This window comes from Pelmatolapia mariae, linkage group LG3_W (genome assembly GCF_036321145.2).
Source record: "Pelmatolapia mariae isolate MD_Pm_ZW linkage group LG3_W, Pm_UMD_F_2, whole genome shotgun sequence".
NCBI classification, from domain to species: Eukaryota; Metazoa; Chordata; class Actinopteri; order Cichliformes; family Cichlidae; genus Pelmatolapia; species Pelmatolapia mariae.
This window is the reverse complement of record NC_086229.1, coordinates 29,019,601-29,033,528: the sequence shown is the minus strand read 5'-3', so window position 1 is coordinate 29,033,528 and position 13,928 is coordinate 29,019,601. Positions and strand designations below refer to the sequence as shown.

Here is a 13,928-nt window from a genome sequence, read left to right as displayed (position 1 = left end):
TCTCCGCTGTAATTGCTAAGACAATGAGGAACATCTCAAGTGTTTATTTTACCAAACACTGCTCTTCACAGCACTGCTACCTCAGCAAAGGGATGACAAGGGAAGTGCCATTTGTTTCTCCTGCCATCTCTGTCCTCAAAGAGTCTGGTATGGCTCATCTTGGCACGGCTGTGGAAGCAGGACTTGGCCTACCTGAGTCTACCTGCCTCAGGCCACTCTCCAATCCATCTCTGTGTCCATCAGAATTCAAAACAGAAGACAGCACCACAGGAAATGAGCTCTGTGCAGGGACAGTTACTCACAGCTACAACATTGGAGATATTGTGTGGATTGATACTGACCTTGCAAACCAAACAGAATTTCCACTGAACGAATTTCCCTCCAACCTGGTTCTCCAAGGAAAATCGTTCACTTTGAGGGCATTAATTGCTTTCCATGGAAAGATGACCACTGGTGGTTTGGGCCATTACACTGCATACTGCAGGAGAGCTCCGTGTGTGTGGGAGTGCTATGATGACCTGGGAAATGGAGTGACAGGAGCATCTGAAAAGAAAAAAATACAACCCCATGCTGCGTTATACACGGTATAATGAGTGCTGCCTGCATTTTTCTGTTTTATTTGGTTCATTACAGTTACATGTGTTCAATATGGCTAGTGTGTGTTATCAGTAAGTTCAGTTTTGCACATAAAGTTAAAGTTCTAAATTAAAAATCGTTTAACATTGTTTTCTTTGTCAGTCTGATGCATATTTGCTTTTACACACCCATTCACCTTCACCTGTAGCCTTGAAAGTAACCGTTCCATTTTTCTGTCAATAATTTTTCTGTATTTGTTGTGTCTTGACCTGGTGGCTTAAGTCAGGGGTCAGCATCCTTTTCAGTTCAAAGGGCCCCTTTTCCCCTGCTGCTACAAAACCTGTCTAGAGCCTAAAAAAGAAAGCTTATAAATATCTAGAAAATGAGTTGTTGTACCGTGTAAGCTATGGAAATGTAAATAAAAATGTTTATTTTTAGATTTGATAAGAAAATGAATCATCAAAGCTTTATAACGGAAAAAAGTATTTGTTAAAATGAAGCCAGCTACGTGAGTCCTTTCCATGATAATTGAAAATTAGGAAAGATGGGCAACCAACTTGAAAATTACAGTAAACAGATTTGAAGCTAAGAAACATTAAACCACTTTTATAACCCTTGTACATTCAGTGAATAGTCAATGCAGATATTTCATTAAAACAGAACCCTTTCTTGTTGTCTTTATAATAAAAAATGACTTACTTGGTCTTATAAGAGCCACAGTGGAGGGGCCGGAGAGCCACATGTGGCTTTAGAGCCGCAGGTTGAACATCCCTGGCCTAGGTGCTGTGGAATATTCAGTTTTCTACACGTAGGAAACAACCTATCAAAGCAAACACTTCATTTTTTCTGAGATAGCTACATTAATAATAATGAACATATATAATTCAAAACAAAATCATAGAGGCCAACTGGGTATGTAAAAATAATAATAATTTAGGTATATGTGAATCACTTCAAATGAAACTCAGTTTTGCCACAGAAAAAATAAAAACTTTAGCCTACCTTGTGTACGTTTCTGCACTGGTAACAAAAGAAATATCGACCTTTCCGCTGAATAAATTGTGTTACTAAAGTGTAAACTAATTAAAGTTAATATGCAGCAAGCCTAGAAAAAGTGGACAGTCTTCTATAAAAGTGCAAAACTCCACAGCTGCTGAAACTCACTGCCACAGACACTGGTGTTATACAGCGTAGGCCGTAATAATTAAAATCATTATATCTCAGAAACTGTAGCAGCACAAACGCTCATTTTACCTGCACAAATCAGCACAAACGTAGCACTAAAAAAGTAGACCACTTTGGTCCGTTTTGGAGCAGTCTGGGGGGATGGTGACCTTTGAATGACCTATAAAATAAAGTTTAATATCTCGGAAACCGTAGCAGCACAAACGCTCATTTAACCTGCACAAATCAGCACAAACGTAGCACTAATAAAGTAGACCACTTTGGTTTGTTTTGGAGCAGTCTGGGGGGATGGTGACGTCATCAGCAAAAAATATAACTTTTAATATCTCGGAAACCGTAGCAGCACAAACGCTCATTTTACCTGCACAAATCTGCACAAACGTAGCACTAATAAAGTAGACCACTTTGGTTTGTTTTGGAGCAGTCTGGGGGGATGGTGACGTCATCAGCAAAAAATATAACTTTTAATATCTCGGAAACCGTAGCAGCACAAACACTCATTTTACCTGCACAAATCTGCACAAACGTAGCACTAAAAAAGTAGACCACTTTGGCCCGTTTTGGAGCAGTCTGGGGGGATGGTGACGTCATCAGCAAAAAATATAACTTTTAATATCTCGGAAACCGTAGCAGCACAAACGCTCATTTTAACTGCACAAATCTGCACAAACGTAGCACTAAAAAAGTAGACCACTTTGGCCCGTTTTGGAGCAGTCTGGGGGGATGGTGACCTTTGAATGACCTATAAAATAAAGTTTAATATCTCGGAAACCGTAGCAGCACAAACGCTCATTTAACCTGCACAAATCAGCACAAACGTAGCACTAATAAAGTAGACCACTTTGGTTTGTTTTGGAGCAGTCTGGGGGGATGGTGACGTCATCAGCAAAGAATATAACTTTTAATATCTCAGAAACCGTAGCAGCACAAACGCTAATTTTACCTGCACAAATCAGCACAAACGTAGCACTAAAAAAGTAGACCACTTTGGCCCATTTTGGAGCAGTCTGGGGGGATGGTGACCTTTGAATGACCTATAAAATAATGTTTAATATCTCAAAAACCGTAGCAGCACAAATGCTCATTTTACCTGCACAAATCTGCACAAACGTAGCACTAACCGCTCCGCCTATTTGCCTTTACGTTTCAAGTGGGTGGGGGGTCAGCTTCACTCTGCTAGATTAGCGTCGCGAAAACGCCAAAACGCCTGAAACGCGCGTCAGTGTAGCGCGTGGGGCGCGTTTGACTTGCGAAAAAAACCACGCGCGTGAATTTTTGTGTTGCATTTTGTGCATACGCGTGTTTCGCCTCTGCCGCTCGAGTTGGAAAATCTGAACTCCAGCGTCAAATCGCGCCGCGACAACCAATCAGGAGCCTGGTGACGTGGCTGTGACCTAGGTCAAAGGGGCAGATCCAGCCAAAGCCCTTCATTCTTTAATGGAGGGAAGGCTAATCAACGCCGTAGCAAACAACCCTGAGCTGTACGACACCAGCTGCTTTGTGTACCGAGACAGGAATATAAAGGACCGAGCTTGGAGGAAGAAATGTGAAGAGATCGGGCAACCTGGTAAGTTCATTAATTTCTCTTTTTACATTTTTCACTGACCCGGGGAAGCCGCACAAAAGCTAGCAAGCCACCGCTATTTTCCCACTGATGTACAAATACCGTTCTGCTTTTATGCATGTTGTCATATAGGAATATATTTTGTTTATTAATAAACAGCACACAGTGGTCCCGCTCATCCGTCACTGCCTCGCTTTTTCGCTGATTTTTTTGCACAGTACAGCATTGCATTCTGCAGCCTGATTGACAAATCTCCTCCGTGCTGTGTCTCCTGCGCTTGTCAAATTTATCATGTTTTGTTTTGATAACCATCACATCCAATAGATAAAACAGCACAAAAACACCCATAACTATGACCCTCATTCGGAAATAGACACTTGCCCCTTGAGGGAAAAAGGCGCACAAAAGTGGCAGGCAGATGAAGACAAAACACGGCATAATACTTTTACGTTTTGCAATCTACAAAGGTTTGCACTTTGAGAAACAACTTGTGAGAACTGTGACTAATGTTCATGTGTGTGGGGGAAAAAGTGTATAAAGTGCATGGCGAGGGGCTAGTTATTCTGACAACCCCTTCTGCAATAAATGAGGGACCACTGTATATACTTTCTCTATGATTATTGTATTCAACCTGTTAACATTTAATATTGTCTTGACAGAACCAACTGATTCTGCAGCAGAGCATCCCCTGTTGCTTCTCCTTGCTCCCCAGTCCCTGAGCTCCTGCTGCAGCACCCACAGGTATGTAATTGTAGCATCAGATGTACAGCAGCACTGATAGCTTTTTACTCAGTGGGATTCCCTTGTGATCACCTTTACTAAATATCTACAACCAATCTGATTATATCCTGTTGTTTTTTGTTTTTTTTTCAGTGTTGAAATGAAAATCTAGTAGCAGCCTTCTCATTTCTTTGTGTTTTGTGCTGTTTTACAGGCCCAGAGAGGAGGACAGCTCCGAGGCAGATGAGGGACGGGTCCCAGGACGGTCCATCGGTGGTGGAGCTGGCCATCCTGTTGTCCCTGAAGAGGCCACGCCAGTCTCCAATGGAGCATTTCCTCCTCAGCCTTGTTCCTGCTCTGGAGAGCAGCTGGGTCCTTTTTATTCCTGTCTCTCTGTAAATACTTATATTTTATATATTTATGTTTAATGTTTTTCTGTTTGTGAATTTTAATATTATTTCAAATAAATTTTTATAATGACTAATGTCTCAGTTCTACTACACAGCAAATGTTGGCACACGACTTGACACATGTAGAATTTATTTCATATTATACTAATGACAGAATATACTAATACAGTGGGATGCAAAAGTTTGGGCAACCTTGTTAATAGCCATTATTTTCCTGTATAAATCGTTGGTTGTTACAATAAAAAATGTCAGTTAAATATATCATACAGCAGACACACACAGTGATATTTGTGTTAAATGTGATAAATCAAGCAGGTGCATAAATTTGGGCACCACAAAAAAAGAAATGGAATAAATATTTAGTGTATATCAATGTGTGTGTGTCTCCTATGTGATATATGGGGTGCCTTTGTCTGGACGTGCTTCCCATCCAGAGCTCCACAGCAGAGAGGGAAGTTCCACCGCTCCTGGAATCCCTCTGTGATGGACCGCCAGTTTCCAGGTGAAGGCACAGCCATGAAGTCGCCCACTAGACAGTCCCAGATGGCCGTCGCTACCTGGGGGGTGATCTGGCACACCGTGGACACACCGACTCTGAAACTGAACGCGATGGTCCTGAAGGAGTCCCCAGTGGCAAGGGACCTGGACAAAATTGTTCAAAATTAGTATTATGTGTACTGCAGTTACAAAATACATTATTCAAATTCCAAAATACTTTTGTGATGTCAGATTTAAATTACAAAACATAAATCTTACATAAAACATTTTGTAATTATAAGGATAATTACATAACATATATTAGATATAATATAAAACAGTTGTTTTGTTTTAACTTTAACATATCATAATTTGATTGGTAGCAACTTTTACCACTACAGTGAGCCAATCACTCATAATTCCTAGACATGTCAATCAGGTAGGAATGAAGTAAGACATTAATAGAAATAAAGAGTTGTATGTTGACATGTAGCCCTTTCCTTGCTTAAATCATTGTTAATATTTTTGAAAAATTAACCTGTGATAAGACATAGCTTATCAAGATAGAATATGCTAGATAGAACCATATAACTAAAGATGAACCAAACTGTTCACAATTTCATCTAGCTCTCAGTTTTAAGAAAGGCTGGTGACCCCTGTTATAGAGTCTGACAGCTGCAGGGATTATATACAAATATTCAACTATACCAGAATTAAACCAGGTGTAAATAAAAAAAAAAAGGAGTGAGTATCACTACAAAGATTACCAACAGTGGTCCTCATACCACAGTTTGATATCAGCAAACACTGAGAGCATACATTGATAGACACCACAGCCATGCTATCATTGTAAACACTGATAACAGCATAAATTGAATTAAATCAGGACTTGATGAGAACTGTCGAGTATCACTAGAAATATTATAAACAGTCGTCTCCATACCACAGTTTGCTATCAGTAAACACCGACGGCATTCACTGATAGCATACCACAGCCATGTTAGCAGTGTACAAACGATAGTTTAGCATATATTAGCACAGGTATCAATAAAGGACTACCTTATTAAACACTTTTACTAACCTCAGGCAGATGGACAGGCGCTCTGCAGGTGGGATTGAGCGCCTGTAGTTGGTGTCTAGGCGGGCGATTCTGGGACCGACGCGGGACAGCAGGTCCTCAAACTGGGCGAGGGAAAGACGGTGATATCGCTGAAATCGGCCGTCATCCAGGCGCTGCTCCTCGAGCAAGTGGTGAAACTCACCAAACTGCTCACGCCTCTGGAGGACCTGATGGACCCAGGTACAGCGGGGACGTCCTTAACGCCGCTGCTCTGCTCTCCACAGTAAATAGAGAAGGGAGACTCTCTCTTCAAACGCTAGCTCGACAGCTGCCATCTAGCAAAGATACCGTCTGGCACAACTTCCTCCCACATCCCTCCCACATTTCCGGTTCACGCGCGTCAAAATGGAGTTTTCTTGGACACGCGTTGAGATGCGAATGTGCATGCGTCAAATTAGGGGCGTTTGGGGCATTTTCGCTCGCGTCTATCGCGTTCGGTGTGAACACACCGTAACAGTCTGAGCTGCTTCCAGCTTTATTTGTGAAGAGCACAGCAGCTTACAAAACACGTAGCTAGCTCGTACAGCTGCGACGTAAAACTTTCATAAGCTAGATGACCTTAAAATAACGGGGCTATGTGCGGTGATGCTAGCGTTAGCAGAGGTGGGTAGTAACGAGCTACATTTACTCCGTTACATTTACTTGAGTAAGTTTTTGAAAAAAATGTACTTTTTAAGTACCTTTTTTGCACGATACTTTTTACTTTTACTTGAGTACATTTATGAAGAAGAAACGGTACTTTTACTCCGCTACATTTGCAAAATTCGACTCGTTACTTTAAAAAAAAAAATTAGTTTAACACATTAACACATGCCGTCAGTGGAGTTTTCGGTAACTTTTTTACCAATGAGACGTGGCCATACAGTCACATGACCAGTTTGAAACCGTGGCGGGCGGAGCGGCCCAAGCGTTTCAAAGTAGCGGACACCAGTGTTGCCAACTTAGCGACTTTGTCGCTATATTTAGCGAGTTTTCTGACCCCCTAGCGACTTTTTTTCTATAAAAAGTCGCTAAAAAAAACCTCTTATGCTGTTTTGTGGATCACAAGGTTTAAAACTACTTATAAACACACACAAACACAAAGTAACTCCACCAGAGTGCCTATTTCGGGTCACTTTTGCCGGTCCAAGCCCGGGTGAAGGAGCAGGGTTGGAATTGTGACATTAAAAAAACAATAATTGCTAAAAGAAATTTAATTTGTAGTTCTAAATAAACTCTAAATGCATTTAGGACGTTTTTTACTCACTTTATGTCTCTTCCACGATGTTATTTCTCTCTCCAACAACATAGGTTACAATTATATTAGCGTGACCAATTATGCAAATTAGGTGATGACGTCATTTAGCGACTTCTAGCGACTTTTAGGACAGCCAATAGCGATTTTCCTTACGGAGGAGTTGGCAACACTGGCGGACACACGGAAAGAAGAAATATGATTGTAGAGTCTACGCTAGAGCCTAAGAGGATGAACACCTTTGGCCTCACATACAAAGAATGTTTCGCTTAAAAGCAGCACAAAAGAACAGCTATGTCTGCAGTGTCGGTGTCTACAGGGAGAGCCAAAACAAACCAACTTTTCAGCGTGAAACAACTGAGGAAACGGTAAGTTTTCTCTAAATATCTTTTTAGCTGTGGTTAGCTGGATGTCAGTCTTATGTTACAGCAGCTGTGTCGAGCTCGAGCTGCGAGTCATATTTTCGGTGCTACGTTGTAGTGAGATATGTTTGTGGGTGTTTTGTGGAGCTTCAGCTGTCTTTTTAACTGCTCGCTGGTTAGCTAGCGTGAGCTATAAGCTAACAGCTAGCCTGGTTAATGACGCTAGAGTTCCACAAACATGCAAACAGCTCGTCTCTACTGCTTTAACTGTTAAAACAGAAGGCAATACTGCGGCTGACAGGGTTTATTATGTGAAACAGCAGCTTGTTTAGTTTAGACAGTCTGCATTAAGCTGGGCAAACACTGTGCGATTTTTTTCAGTCACGTTATTCCGCTCCTGCTCAAACTGTACAATTAAATCGCAGAGGTTAGAAGTTCATAGGTCACGATGCAGGTCTCTCACTATACGGCCTGATGCTCTGATGCGACCTGAGTGCTCAAACTGTGCGTCCATAACATGAAGCTTATCATACAAAATATGTCCCTCGCTCTACCTCTCTGTCTTTCACTCGCACAGACACACACACCATCAACTCTGCTAAATTACTAATGAAAAACATTGACCAGGCAGCTGTGATTGAGCAGCAATGTCCATCCAACTCTTCATGGTTGTTGTAGTCGTGATAATTTTGTGAGGCCACATTGAAAAGCCTCGGATACGGAAGCGTAGAGCTGCCACCGGGGCAAAAGAAAAATAGAGCTATGGCACGTTATAACATGAAAGGTTTATTGTTCTAACAATATACTTTTAATGTTTGTACCATATACCTTTCATGTTTGAACAATATAATATCACGTTATTGCAATATACATAATTATCACGTTCGTACAATATAAATATTATATTGTTCAAACGTGAAAGGTATATTGTTAGAACAATAAACTGTTTACGTTATAACGTGATATAGCTCTATTTTTCTTTTGCCCCGGTGGCAGCTCTACGCTTGCGTACTCGGATGAGCTTGCTTCATCCACCAAGTTGTGCCTCCATCTCTTTTGTCCAGATCACACGCTGCGCTGCCGTGCCGCTCCACCTTTTCTTTCATTTCTGTGTTTGTGCTGGAGCTTTCTTTAGGTGTCTTTCCAGCTTTGACAAAAGTCCAGCTGGGATAACCACATTTACTCAGGGCCTTCTTGATGTGCTGTTCTTCTGCCTCCCTGGCCGCTGTGTCAGTGGGGATGGTGTTCGCTCTGTGTTGTAGCGTCCTGATGACACCCAGTTTGTGCTCCAGTGGATGATGAGAGTCAAACCTTAGATACTGAGCTGTATGTGTAGGTTTACGGTACACGTCAGCTTTTAGATGTCCCCCATTACTGATGGAAATCTCACAGTCTAAGAAGGCTAACCTGCCACTTTTCATATCCTCCCTGGTGAATTTCATGTGTCGGTCCACCGAGTTAATGTGATCCGTGAAATGTAGTACGTCCTGAGATTTGATTTTCACCCAGGTGTCATCCACATATCTGAACCAATGGTGGTGTTCCAGGGTAGGATAGCAACGCCCTCTTTTCCACTTCTTCCATGTACAAATTGGCCACGATGGGTGAAACTGGGGAGCCCATGGCACACCCATGTTTCTGCCTGTAGAACTGACCCTTGTATGTGAAGTAGGTGGAATGAAGACACAGTTCCAGAAGCAAACACACTTGGTCGATGCTGAGAGTGGTCCTGTTGCTGAGGTTGGTGTCATCCTGTAATCTCTTACGGACTACCTCCAACGCTTCCGTGACTGGGATGCAAGTGAAGAGAGATGTAACGTCGTACGAGACCATGGTTTCATCTGCCTCCATAATGACATCTCTCACCTTCTCAACAAAATCCAGGGTGTTCTGGATGTGGTGTTCAGAGCTGCCCACCAGCGGGTTGAGGATCGAAGCCAGAAACTTGGAGATGTTATAGGTGACCGAGTTGATCATGCAGACAATCGGTCTTAAAGGTGCACCCTGTTTATGTATCTTCGGTAAACCATACAGACTTGGTGTAGACTCCCCTGGGTACAGCCTGTGGTATGAGGTCCGGTCAATAGCCTCGTCTTGTTCTAACTGCTTCAGACAGTCTATCACCCTCTTCCTGTAGCCACTTCCTGGGTCTCGTTTCAGGGGCTCATAAGTATTTTCATCACTGAGTAGTGACAAAATTTTCTCTTGATAGTCCTTCTGGTTTAGCAATACTGTGCACCTACCCTTGTCTGCCGGAAGGATGATAATGTTGTTGTCATTACTAAGTGATGTGAGTGCCTTCCTCTCCTCCATGGTGATGTTGGATGCTGGGGGCTTTGCATTGCTGAGACAGGCCGAAACTTTCGTCCGTAGTTGCTCTGCTTCCACTTCTGCAATATTGTTGTTACGAATTGATGTTTCTGTGGCTGTGATCAGCTCCACTAGCGGGATTTGTCTCGGTGTGACAGCAAAATTCAGCCCTTTAGCAAGGATGTTTTCGTCTGTTTGGATAAGCTGTCTGTCAGACAAATTCTTCACCCACTTGTCCACATCCTCGGTGTTGCATACTTCTCTCTTCTGGCCGCTGAGGACACTCTCCGTATTTTGCTGTGGTTTCCAACGTACAACAAGTAAGTCAAACTTCCTTTTTTGCCTGGTCTTAGACTTCTTGTGCTGTGCTAGACAAGCCTTCTCAGTAAAGTCAAACACCTTTTAAAGAGAATTCTCATCTAAAAGCATTGTCAGTCTGTCGGATCCGCTCCTCATGAGATTTTAGCAAAACTTCTTCTGGCGCAACCTCGTTCTCGGCTGAAGTCTCGTGGCGACTGTGCATTTGCTGTAGCTGCCCCAGTCTTATGGAACAATCTTCCTGTTGCAATCCAAGCGTCTGACTCTATGCCACTGTTTAAATCACGGCTGAAGACTTATTTATTTAATCTTGCTTTTCCACCTAGTTAATATTTGGTGTGTGTTGGTACATTTTTATCCGTTATGCGTGTTAACTACTTTTATGTATTATGATTGTCAAGGTTTTATAATTGATACGTGCCAGGTCCTTTCTCTTTTCCCTCCCATCTCCTTTTCCTATTTTATTTTTTGTCAAGCACCTTGGTATACCCTTGGTTTTTTAGTGTGCTTTATAAATAAAGTTTATTATTATTATTATTATCATTATTATTATTATTATTGTTATCATTATTATTATCATTATTATCATACCAGATACCATCAGCACGAAACTGGACCACCTTCAGCAACGGTCTCACTAACAAAAATCACTCAGGCCTCATTAGTCAGATTCAGTTCACCTGTGTTCCCTTGTGTATTTACGCCTTCTGTTTCCTTCTGTCCTTTGTCACAGTCTTCATGCTGTGTGTCTCACATGTTATAGTCTCTCTGTTGTTTACTCATATCTTTGAGTATATATCCTGATTTCCTGTGTTCCTGTGTTTTCTACTTTGTAGAGTTGGATGTCTTGAGACCGGTCTTGGTCTCGAGACCGGTCTCAAGACCACTTTTACTTGTTCTTGGTCTCGTCTTGGTCTCGACGGACTTTGGTCGTGGTCTTGTCTTGGTCTTGGATCCCTCGGTCTTGTCTCGGTCTCGCTGTCTCAGATCGACATAGTGGTCGGGAGATTTGGAGTCAACAGTATCCATGACACACAACGTAATGTTCAATAATGTGTCATGCGCAAAAGCATCAGCTCTAAGAGCCGTGATTAGAGAGTGCTTTGTAGTGAATCAGAAGAGTCAACTCCCATTGAGCGAGAGCCTGTGTTCTGGGAATCCATCCTACCTGACAAACCATCCTACCCATTGTTTCTACGCATGTGCACAACACGCAATTCAGTGCCAAACCGTCCTACCTTTGTAAATGTGACGTACAAGCATATTTTAACAGCTATAATTAAGTGGCAAATCATCCTACCTTTGTTAATATAAGCTAGAAGCATACCTTAACAGCTAAAATTAAGTGGCGAACCATCCTACCTTTGTGAATAAGAGCTAGAAGCATAATTTTACAGCGAGAATTCAGTGGCAAATCATCTTACCTTTGTTAATAAGAGCTAGAAACATACTCTGACGGGTAAAATTACGTGCCAAACCATGCTACCTTTGTGAATGTGACCTACAAACATACTCTGATGGGCAAAGTTACGTGGCAAACCGTCATACCTACTTACATTTGTGCTGGAATTACTCTGTGACAGCAGAAATGTGCATAAACTACTTACGGTAGGACGTTTTACCAAAGTAGGACGTTTTGTCAGAACACCGGCTCTTCACTGAATTTCCTTTCGCTGCTCAGCTCTCACACAGTGGCTCAGCTATGCTCCTCCATATTGTAGCCAATCACATGCAAGGATATAGGATAATATCATTATGTGAAAAACAGAGAGGGTGAGAGACATGACAGTCAAGTGGAGCATGCGTCTGTCCTCTCAGTAAATGAGTGAGACAGTAGACAGCGGTGAGGAGGGCTGTGCGAGTGCATCGTAAAACCACATAAATATGCCTGACACCTGTAAACGAGGCAGCATCTGGCTGCAGTTTAAAGACTTTTTGTCTTGGTCTCGGTCTCGGTCTTGGTCTCGGTCTTGGTTTAGGCAGTCTTGACTACAAGTCGACTACTTTGTAGTTCTCCCTTATTTTCCAGCAATAAAGCTGTGGTTAACTTTAGTTCTGCATCTGTACATTGGCATTAATGACAGAGCTATCGTACTACAACGAAAATAAATACTCACATATGAACAGAGGTGGCAAAAATGCAGTACAAGTATCTGTATCTGTACAAGTGCAATACAATATCTGTACTTGTACAGTAGAAGTACAAATATGTGTGCTAAAAAATACTTGAGTACATTTCAGTACTTTTTTTTAACTTCTACTTAAATAAAGAAATGTTGTCAGTACTCCAACTTTTACTGAAGTAAGAAAGTAAAAGTAGTTCTTTGGAAGTTTCTAGCAGCTGTTTCTGTGTAAAGCTAACTGAACCTTGTGCTATAGTAATGTAATACAATAATAGTACATAGGAATAAACACTTTATTTCATTTTTATTTGATAGTAATGAATGTCGTCAGCTTAAATCTGTCATGTAGAACATGAAAAACAAGGAGAATTTTAAAAATTGCTGTATTTTGTTTGCTTCAAAGTGGAGTCAGCAGGTGGGGAACGCTAAAATCAGTCACAGTGACCCAGCTTAGGACAAAAAAAAAAAAATCACTGCTTACGATAATGTCAGTTGTGACCTCCAGTAGTCTTTCTGAGTGTACAGGCTGTGGTCGCCTGACCTGTGCTGATGTACTGTTGTACTTTATTACTCCCACGTCTGCACATGAAGATACTTTCCTAATGTCTCATTCATTTTATATGTTGCTTTACTTTAACAGGATTTGTCATTAGATCACTAGCAGGGTTCACATTCACATCATCACCTATGAAGGGTCAGGCATTAAACCATTCGTTAGAGTTATACTAGTTTTTCAAATACTATACACCAGCAGTACCACAAGCTAGCTTTGGATGGCGGCAGTCAGAGCACCAGGACCTCCACCTCTGACTACCATCAGATCCAATAAGCACCAAACATCTATGGCTCCTCCTGTGGGAAAAACACCACCCTTTTTGTGCTGAGCCCAGCTGAGAGTCATGGGCAGAGGCCTGACCAGAAAATTGGCCTTGAGGCTCTACCCCAGGGTCCAGCACAACCTACCACCTTATTCAGGGTAGGTGGCCGCAGAGACAAACAGACAGACAGATCTCTCAATTTCACAGCTGTGAGATCGCCAGACTGTCAACATTTACAGACACACTGAGATGGTTCAGCTGAGGCTTTGTGGTCTGCTGAAATCGGCTCTCGCGAGCTGCTAGAACGCCCGAATCAGCTGACGGCTCTCGCGAGGAGGTGCATCCAGGCCAGACGTCCCTCAGCATCCACCACCTGAAAGAGCGACTTCCGTAAAGAAACCCAAACCTTATAAACAGTACCTTTGCACAATGACTGAAACTCACACCACTGAAGGAACAACGGGCTGTGAGGTCAGTTCATGATCATTAATATGCAAATTGTCTTGACCAATGATTAAAGACCAGCTAAGACTGAAGAAGTCACTTGGATGAGTGATGAAACGTTTCCCCCACTGTGTCCACATAAACAGAATCAACCTTTTTGGATACATATAGAAGGCAATTACATCTCCCAAAAACCTAAGCCTGGGTAGTCAAAGAGTTTGCAAAACAAAGCATCTGGACTTCTTTAAGTTGCTTGATGACGTTTCA

The 13,928-nt window shown here is 42.0% G+C and overlaps 1 long non-coding RNA gene across 1 annotated transcript; it reads right to left on the bottom strand.

Annotated features, from left to right (window-relative positions):
* Positions 1 to 84: 84 nt before the first annotated feature.
* LOC134624361 (uncharacterized) lies at positions 85 to 1,379 on the bottom strand. The gene is made up of 3 exons (XR_010093520.1): positions 1,276 to 1,379; positions 342 to 543; positions 85 to 230 (listed from the first exon to the last, which is right to left on the bottom strand). It is a non-coding gene; the product is annotated as an uncharacterized LOC134624361 (long non-coding RNA).
* Positions 1,380 to 13,928: the final 12,549 nt, after the last annotated feature.